This window comes from Euleptes europaea, chromosome 2 (genome assembly GCF_029931775.1).
Source record: "Euleptes europaea isolate rEulEur1 chromosome 2, rEulEur1.hap1, whole genome shotgun sequence".
Lineage (NCBI taxonomy): Eukaryota > Metazoa > Chordata > Lepidosauria > Squamata > Sphaerodactylidae > Euleptes > Euleptes europaea.
The window spans coordinates 123,518,675-123,529,033 of NC_079313.1; positions in this window are offsets into that span (position 1 = coordinate 123,518,675).

The window sequence follows — 10,359 nt, forward strand, 5'->3', positions numbered from 1 at the left end:
TGTACCTGGGATTTGATTAACCCAAATGAGGCCTGGCAACAGAGCAAGCAAGATCTGCTCATTTACAAGGGAGGATGGTGAAGAATTCTATTGGTCCGTAGTCAGCAGGAAAGATGGTAGTATCTAAGAGTGAACACACGAAGCTGCCTTCTACTGAATCAGACCCTTGGTCCATCAAAGTTAGTACTGCCTGATCAGACCGGCAGCAGCTCTCCAGGGTCTCAGGCAGAGGTCTTTCACATCACCTTGCCTGGGTCCCTTTCACTGGAGATTCCAGGGATTGAACCTGGGACTTTCTGCATGCCAAGCAAGTGCTCTACCACTGAGCTACAGCAATACATTTCTTTAGTGCATTTCTTCCTTTATTGCGTTTTTATCCCACTCTGCAAGGAACTCAGGATGGGTGCTTAGTTCACCCTTTCACAGCAACCCTGTGAGGTAAGGGTAAGCTGAGAGAAAATGACAGCCCCAAGGCCCCGCAGGAAACTTGATTGCAGGGGAGGCTTTGAAGCTGGATTTCCAGCCTGAGTCCAACACTAATCAGTACACCTCACATCACTTAGGAGAACTACCCTAAGTATATGAGGTAGGGGCTAGTTTTGGACTAGGCCTAGGTAGGAGTTCTGTGTTCAAATCACCATTCAAGCCACGAAGCGCTCCAGGTGATGTCCAGAAAGGTGAGACCAAAAACTGGAGCAATAGAGAGATCCATCTCAACCAGCACCCCTCTTGTAAAGACTGCAGTTTGGCTGCAATTATTTTAAGAGGCAAACTTCAACAAGCAAACCGGATCCAAACTTTCTCCTTTCTTGCCAGGGCAGGGGGCCATAGTGGTAGGTCTTGCTTCCATTAAAGAAGGTAACCCTCTCCATTAGGGGGAACTAGATCCATCGTCTTTTGTAACCCACTCCCCAAAATTATGTTGCAGACTGAAGCAAAGCTGGAGATGGTTGGCTCCCTTCCAAACTGACCATAACCAGGATTTTGATCTTTCTGCTATGTGTAACTAGGATATATACCTTGAAAATAACTCCAGGGAGACACATATGATACCTGTGAAGGTCCTACTCAGCTAGTTTGCACAGATTTTGTCCTGCAAAACCAGACGCTTTTGTCTTCAACATAATTCAAATCTATGTTCTCATTTTACTGAATAAGCAGGGAGTTGGACTAGATGGCCTGTATGCCCCTTCCAACTCTATGATTCTATGACACACAACTGAATACGGCACTCAGAGTTGCTACAGAGTATGCATTTTATCTCGATTTTGTAATCCAAACCAAAAGGTGGCAGGTGGCAAGAACTAGTAAACTTGTAAACAAAGGAATTATTGTGAGTGCTTTATTACTTTAGCACAAACTTGGGTAGAAAGAACAGGAAACGGTTTATTAAACAATATTATAGTAAATAAATAGGAGAAAAGATACAAAAGCGAATTAAAGTTGATACAAGGCAAAACTCGAAGAAAGAAGTCAGGCAGAAATCCACAAAGCTCCCTGATGTGACTACATACAGCGCATTCCTGAGCTGCTGGCGGCCGGGGACGGCGGAGAGGAGGTACTGCTATGGAGCCTCCTAAGCCGTTCAACAGCCGCCAGCAGCTCGAAAAAACCCTTTAAAAGGTTTTTTTCTCTTAAAATGGGGATTTCCGCACCATTGAGAAAAGCAAGGCTGTGCCTGCTAAAAAGCTGCCTAAAGGCAGCTACTCCCCGCAGCCCACCAACGGGAATGCTTCCTGGGATGCCGGAACCACCCCCGCCAGAATGCCAGCGTGGGCCTTTACAGCAGTGGGACACCAGCTGAAGGCCCTGCCGGCATCCTGGGGTGACGCTGCAGTGCCCCGACACCAGCATCCTGGCCTCCCCGCCGGCATTGGGGCCACTAAAGCTGGCATAAGTAGCCCGGACACCGGCGCGGAGGGCCCCAATGCCACCATGGCCCCTTCCTGGCCTCCTAAGGGCTTTCGCCCTCGAAGGTCAGGAACGCACTGTTAGTCCCTGTGCGTGTAAAGTGCCATTGTCTCCCGAATTATCTGAGAGCTGATGGAGGAAAATTCCAGTATTCATAACATTTGATTATCGAGAGAAGGGTGCCTTCCATTATAAGCCAGGAAAATGTATGCCCTTGGTATATATTTAAAAAAGTGTACATGGCCCATATAAAGTCAGTGCTGAGGAAGTGAAGGTTGCTTAGCTATGGGGTTTTTTTTCCAACTTGGAAAGGAAGCTGCTCTAGGTGACCGATCCAGCTCTTCTCTTGGCTGCGCCTCCTGCATATAGATTAGAAAAGCCAGCAGCTGCTTCCTTTTTCTCCCCTGCCGCTTGCTGTGCTCTCCGCCTGGCTTAACCAGATGTGCCCAGCAGCAAGGGAGAAAGCGGCAAATAATAGATTGGTGAGAGGTAAGACCAAGCAAGGGTGGAGGCTTAAAAAAATAATTTTTTGATAGATTCCTTATGCCACCAATGCTCGTTGCTTCTTGCAGGAGAATAGAGGAATCACTTTCTGTGCCTCCTTCCAACCTGAAATTATCCTTGGAAGATTCAGACCACAACCTTTTTTGTATGGAACAAGCCAGGAGGGGAAAGGAATTTATGGGGCGCATGAGAATTGGCCAGAGACCTTTCTTGATTGATCACTGGTTCTTTCTGCTGTCTACACATATGAATGAGTTGGCCTCCCCCGGGAAAACTTCTGCTACCTGCGCTGGGACAATAAGGACGCTTGATATTTACATAGTGTTTAAGTGCTCCTTCCTTCTGAGTGCTTCTCATCTGTTATTGTAATGATCTATGCGTCAGCCCTGTATGTATAGCGAGGCATCATCATTATCCTTGTACTGCAGATGGGAGCTGAGATAGAAAAGGTAGCTTGCTTCTGCCCACCTAGTGAGACGCCAGTTCACGCCAGCATGGTGTAGTGGTTAAGAGCGGTGGACTCTAGTCTAGACATCCTGGTTTGATTCCCCGCTCCTCCACATGAAGCATGATGGGTACCTTGGACTAGTCACAGCTCTCTTAGACCGCTCTCAGCCCCACCTATCTCACAAGGTGTCTTGTGGGGAGAGGAAGGGAAGGAGATTGATTCTCCTTAAAAGATAGAGAAAATCGGCATATAAAGACCTTGAAAGGTAGAGAAAATCGGCATATAAAGACCAACTCCTCCTCTTCTTCCTCTTCCTTCCCACCTTCCCGACTAAAGCTGGGCTCAGGGCAGCTAACAGTATAAAATTATTGCAATTAAACCATAAATAACACACATATATCATTAAAACATTAAGTTATTAATAAACAATAATGGAGCCCTGATCCTGGATCCCAAATAATGGTATGCTTTCTGATTTGTACCCAGTGTGGGGAGCCACAAGATGTTAATGGATGGGTAAAGAGAAAAGCGGGGGGGGGGAGGGAAAAGAAGAGAAGGGGGGAGAGGGAAATGGTAAGGAAGGGGGAAGAGAAGGCCAGCTAAAAGAACGGGCACTGTCCTCAACTGTAAGCCTGGCCAACATCTTCATCTTGCAGGCCCTGTACTTGCTTATCTATTTTTCTATTTCAGTGTGTGCAAAGCTGCCTAAAGCTTTTTCGGGATTTGTGTGTGTGTGTCACCTGCCATTTCTTTTGTGTTGGATTTCTAACGAGCTCTTTTTTAGGGGAGGGTTTAGTCCCCTCTGTGATGTTGCCTTACAGCTGAGTCCCCCAACGTGGTTCCCGTGTGTGGCATCGTGTCCATCGGTACTTCTCTTGGCACCCGCTGAGCTTTTTAGAAAGTGGTTGGGGCCACTGTAAGTCAAGACTTGTTACTGGCCACCCTCTTTCAAATGAAAGGGTTTTCCACTGGAGTGTAAGGAGGACTGGTAAGAAAGTGGGCTTTCCTTAGTCAGGGTGTGGTTTAGGGTTGCCAGGTGCCCCCTGGCTACCGGTAAGGGATGGGGGGGTTGCTAGATCAAGGGTGGGAAACGCCTGAAGATTTGGGGATGGATCCCGGGGAGGACAGGGTCCTCAGTGGGGTACAATGGCATAGAGTCCACCCTCCAAAGCATCCATTTGCTCCAGGGGAACTGATCTCTGTGGTCTGGGGAGATGAACTGTAATTCCAGGGTATCCTAGGATTGCCAGCTCTGGGTCAGGAAACACTTGGAGGTTTTGGGGGTGGAGCCAGGGAAGGGTGAGTTTGGGGAGGGAACCTCGTCAGGGTATAATGCCATACAGTTAGGGTTGCCAACCTCCAGGTATTATAGAAGGAGGCAGCACGAGGCTCAAAAAACTATTCAAATAAATCTAAGACAAAGCTTATGTAAATACATAACTATTTACTAAAAGTCAGAGAGAGCAATGCAAAACAAAAAAAATGTTATATTCACAACAATGCAAAGCAAAAAATTGTTATATTCACAATGAGTACGTGTAACCCACACGTTCACGAATAAATGCCTCGCAGGGCTTAAACAGAAAACCTGAAACTGACCAGAATTTGAGAAGCCCTACAAAGTAACGAATGTGGCAAACACACTAATACTTGTATTGAAAAAGTTGTGCTGCCACTTAACTAATCACGAAGAAACGAAAGGAACAGCAGGTCCAAGGTGAGGTCCGTGGCAAGGACGCGTTTCGGATACCTTCATCAAAGCTTGCCGACCCAATGTTTAGTGTGAAGACCGCTGTCTATAAGTCCTCAGTGGGAAACCCATGATGATTGTTAGTTTCCTTTACCATATTTGAAAAAGTGGATATCTATAATTAATTCCCATTAATTCCCATTAACTAGCTGGAGATCTCCTGCTAATTCAACTGATCTCCAGCCGATAGAGATCAGATCACCTGGAGAAAAATGGCTGCTTTGACAATTGAACTCTATGGCATTGAAGTCCCTCTCCTCCCCAACCTCCGCCCTCCTCAGGCTCCACCCCAAAAATTTCCTGCCAGTGGTGAAGAGGGACCTACATAGAGACCACCCTCCAAAGCAGCCATTTTCTCCAGAGGAACTGATCTTGGTTGTCTGGAGATCAATTGTAACAGCGGGAGATCGCCAGGTGCCACCTGGAGGTTGGCAACCCTAGAGGATCCCCAGGTCCCACCTGGAGGCTGGCATCCCTAGCATGGTTTCATTTCCCCTTCAGGATTTCCTTCCCAACAGATGTGAAGAGGGAGGCGTTCCATTTGGCTCTGTCTCCTGAGGCAGCTGTTTTGGGTTTGGCTACACCTCCCATGTGGGGTGCCGCTCACAACCCTCCCTCAAAATTCCAGAGGTGCCCAAGGGCTCAAAAGGGTTAGGGACCCCTACCCCTATTCAGCAGTGTGATTTCTGGCAGCAGTTTTACAATTCCCTGTCATCCCCCGCAAATCCCTAAACTGTTTCAGGCAGTAGTTAGTTGCTGTTTTTGATCTAAAGGACAAGAGTGAGAGCCAAAAGGAAAACTGGAATAAAGTAAGACTGCACCAGTCCAAAGTTTTGTTTGGGAACATCCAGATAGTTTTAGAAAATAAACAGCACCTAGTCAAGAACACAGGTGTTTCAGATTGTATGCTGTTCCATAGCACAATACAGGATCCTGGGGCTAATATTGGAAAAGGACGGGCACAGTGTGTGGTTGAAAGTGGTCCCTAGCTAGAAGTACGATTGCCAACCTCCCGGTGGGTCCTGGAGAGTTCCAGGAATTATAACTGATCTCCAGACTACAGAGATTTTATTTATGCATTTTTACATTTATATCCCTCTCTATCCTGGCCGGAGCCAGGCTCAGAGAGGCTTACATCATAAAAATACTGTAATACACAAAAACCTAATTCTACTCATACATAATAAAAATAATGTGACATTTAAAACCCATAATTCTAAAACTAATTCTAAAACCCACTGACGCCCAATTCATTGACACAAAGGTCAGCAGGCAGTCTAGAGGAGAGGGCTGCCAGGTGCCCTCCCCCGCAGCTACCAGCACAGGATGGGTGGTTCACTTCTTATGACGAAGAGTTGGTTTTTATACCCCGCTTTTCTCTACCTTAAGGAGTCTCAGAGTGGCTTACAATCACAATCCCTTCCTCTCCCCACAACAGGCACCTTGTGAGGTAGGTGGAGCTGAGAGAGCTCAGTGAGAACTGTGACTAGCCCAAGTTCACCCAGCAGGCTTTATGTGTAGGAGTGGGGAAACCAACCCGGTTCACCAGATTAGAGTCCACTGCTCTTAACCACTACACCACACTGTTGTGTTTGTTGGAAGTGAAGGACTGTTGGAAGTCAAGGCACTGGGGCATCCTTTCTCTACGGCTCTGAAACTATCCCTTTGATGTGTAGATTACTACTCTCAGGGAAATGCTTCCTTCCTTCCTCCCTGTCACACCTCCACTCACAGGCAGGCTTTCTTCTCCATCTTGCAACCATGAGGGTTGTATCTCCCTCCATCCTAGGTAGTCAGACTAGATTAGGAAACTATAGTTACTCTGTCCTATCCAGAAATAGATCACGATGGGTAGCCGTGTTAGTCTGTCTGGAGCAGCAGAAAAGAGCATGAGTCTAGTAGCACCTTAAACACTAACAAAACTTCTGGCAGGGTATGAGCTTTTGTGACTCAAGAAAGCTCATACCCTGCCAGAAATTTTGTCAGACTTTAAGGTGCTACTGGACTCTTGCTCTTTTCTACTATCCAGGAATGGAGTTCCTATAATAAATCGAGTATATTAGTTTAAATAGACAAAAGGCTCTGCGTTATTTTGTTCCTGGCACACACAGAGACTAGATGGGCTTTGTGCCTTTGAGCCACTCTGCTAAATTACCAGATGTTACATGAAAAAAATTGAACAGTGTTGTCTGCTGCTTGCTGTCCCAGGAGTTGACTGGCTGACGGGCAGCATATACATTTCCATAAACAGATGTTACAGCAGCCTGAGGTCCAGGTAAATGCAAAAGGTGTCATTCACCTATCATCCATGGGAGTCAGGTTGTATTTTCTGTCACCTGGTCTACCCAGCGCAGTCCACAATGCAGCAAAGACCGCCCAGCTGGATCGGTGGCCCCAAGCCACTCTGTTTCTTTTTAAGCAGCGCCCGTCCTTCCTCCTTTTTAAAAAGCAAGGTATATTCCACATTCTTGTGCGACATCTGCAGCTAGGGAGTCGTGCCATTCTTCCTATCAGCTGTCTAAAATAGGAACTACAGGAAGATGAAGCGAAGCCAAAAGTCTCTCTTTTCCCCCCCCTTGTGCGTGGTTGTTTGCAGAAAGGCTCCAACCAGTCAGGAGCATTCTGCTTCTCTGAAAACCCAAACAAGCCTTCCCTGAATCTTGGCCTCGGCCATGTAGGCCTGTAGTGGCTGCCCTAGAAACTCCTTTTTGCCGTTTTTCTTCAGCCCTCTAAATGATTTTTGGAGAATGCAGTCAGCGGATGCTTCTTTCTTGAGAAAGTTCCTGGCGAGTTTTGCACAACCGAGCTGTAGTACAGTGAGAGTTGAGGTTGCTAAAGGAAGTGGCCCCAGTTACTAGGAGCAACGATGGATAGAAACAGTGGCCCCTTCACCTTCGGCAAGATACGTCCCAGGCTTCTGAGCTGTGAGATTCAGCAGGTCAGTGTTGGGAGGAAACCCGCATTCTTTAATAACAAATGTGTTGGGAAACGAACAGAGCGCACATTTGCCTTTGGCCATCTTCTTTGTTATAATTGTTTATGATTATTATGTTGCTGAGATGATGGGCATGGGGGTTGTCTGTGTGGGAGGGGAAGCTGATGAAGAGATTCTCTTCGAGTCGTTTGGAACATTTTGCTGCAACAAATGGTTCGCGCGTTGGTGGCGGAAAGGAAAAGAGACAAAAGGCATCAAAGTCATAATGGGAAATGAGTCAGCGTGGCGTACTGGTTAGAGCATTGGGGGAGGACTGGGGAGACCTGGGTTCAAATCACACTTTGATATGCTCCCTGGGTGACCTAAGGCCTTTCTCTCTTTTACTTATCCACCTTACAGGGGTGTTGTGAGGATAAAAGGGAGGAGAGCCATGCACATAGGGTCACACATGAACACGTGAAGCTGCCCTGGAGTTAGGGTTGCCAACCTCCAGGTAGTAGATGGAGATCTCCTGCTATTACAACTGATCTCCAGGCGATAGAGATCAGTTTACCTGGGGAAAATGGCCGCTTTGGCAATTAGACTCTATGGCATTGAAGCCCCTCCCCTCCCCAAACTCCACCCTCTTCAGTCTCCGCCCCTAAAACCTCCCGCCAGTGGCGAAGAGGGACCTGGTAACCCCACCTGGAGTCCTTGATCTTTGCAGTCTGGGGATCAGTTGTAATTCTAACAGAACTCCACCTGGGCCATGAACGCACCAGCAACTTACTTCAGTGTTTAATCGTTTTCAGTCCACAAACATCCAACATGACTTCAACTTTTCTGTTCCCACTGCGCTGCTTTCCTCCGCTATATTTGATCAAACTCATATTTTCTCCGTTCCCACTTGCTGATTTAGAGTGCATTTTTAAAAGGAGAGACGGGGCGGCGCTCCCGCCATAGGAGTGATGGCCGCCATTTAATTTCCACGCATGCGCGGCAGCATTCGCTCGTGGGCTCGAAGGAGCATTTTGATTGGCCGAGGTTCCCTTCACAATTCACTTGGTGCCTTTTTTGAATGCCACTGTGTGAACAGACTGCTGGACTTGATGGGCCTTGGTCTGATCCAGCAGGGCCTTTCTTATGTTCTTATGACAAAATGGTGCTTTCTTTAGATAAAATAGGCCTAGGAGATTTTCTGGCAGCCTTGTAAGATATCTAATTAGTTTCTGTCTAGAGATGAAGTTGTAATGATTTATGGCCACAATAAAAATGATTGGCGTGAGATCTGATGTCATTTTAAAGGAATACTGTTTTTATTTTCACAATTTTTTACTGTTGGGTAACTTTTCAGCAACACATTCATTTCATAGATAATACAAAATAAAAATTTAACAGCGTCGTCGAAAAGCATTTTCATCTAATAATAAAAAGATATTAAAATAAAAGACTTCCCCCTCATCTTCCTCCATCTTTCTATAAATTTATCTACTCTTTTGTGTAGAAGTTCTAATCCAAGAAAATACGTCAAACTTAGTTACTAAATTAATTCTAAATCATCTAGTTCATTACAATTATTACATGTTTATTGTTAATTTAATATATAGTAACAAATTTTTATTTCAAAAATATTCTTAAAGGATTAGATCAATAGTAGCATAATTCACTAGTCATCATTTAATTCCCTATTTAGCCCTCCATATCTATCTATCACCCATGTACTGCATGCTTCCTTTTGATTTTATTCTTGTTATGAGTTTTTGTTTTTCTAACACTTCTGATATTTTTAGGGTCCGGTCTTTTTTGTTCAAGTGTCAAGGCCAACTCCTTTTTCTCCTCTTCTTGTTGTTGTTGATGCTCATGGTTAGGACCAGCTAGATCTTTTTCATGGTTTTTCAAAAAAAATTTCACATCCTCCTGTGAAGTGATAGTAAATCTGACCTCTTTGTAGGTAAAAATAAGTCCCTGTGGAAAGATCCAACAAAATCTTATTCCATTCTTCTTCAATGTCCCAGTAAATTCTTTGTAGATGTTTCTCTTCATCATCAAACGTTGCGGGATATCCTTAAGAATTATGAGTGGGTTTTCCTTTCACTGACAAAGGATTGTCATAAAAAGTTTGCATAATATAATCTTTCATCCTGATGTCATAGAAGGAGATCATAATGTCTTTGGCCTTTGTCTTCTCCAATCTAGTGGGTAAAGGAATTCTATATATTTTGTTTATTGCATAGTCCAGATCTTGTTCATTTATATGAATCAGGTCAGCCAATGATTTTATGATGGTTGTTCTGGTACTGCTCAGTTCTTCTGGAAAATTACGAAGACGTACGTTTGATTGTCTTAGTTTCATCTCCCTCATAGCTAGTTGGTCCTTAGCATTTTCTTGTTGGGAATGCATAGCTTGGATTTGTTCATCTTGAATTATCTGTTTGTTTTTGATATCTTTCTGTTCTTCAACTGCCTTTTTAATTGAGATGTCCATTTTTCCCATATCGGTTTTCATTGCAGAGACTTGAGATTTCATATTTTTAATATCACTTGTCAAAATGTCCAATTTCTGACTAGACTGGTTAGTGGTTTGGGTTAGACTAGTCAATATGCTGGTTAGCTGAACCAGTTGTTGAGATACTTGCTCATATTGTTTGGTAAAGGCATCATTGTGTTTTGCTAGCATTTCCTGTATCTTCTCGTCGACCTTTTCCATGTTTATTTTTGAAAATAATTCCAAAAATTCACCAGTATCGAAGGAGTGTTGCTTTAAGTATGTTGGCATGAGCCTCCCGGGGTTAAATGACTGCAGATTCTTCTCTCCGTTGTAAAAACAATTAG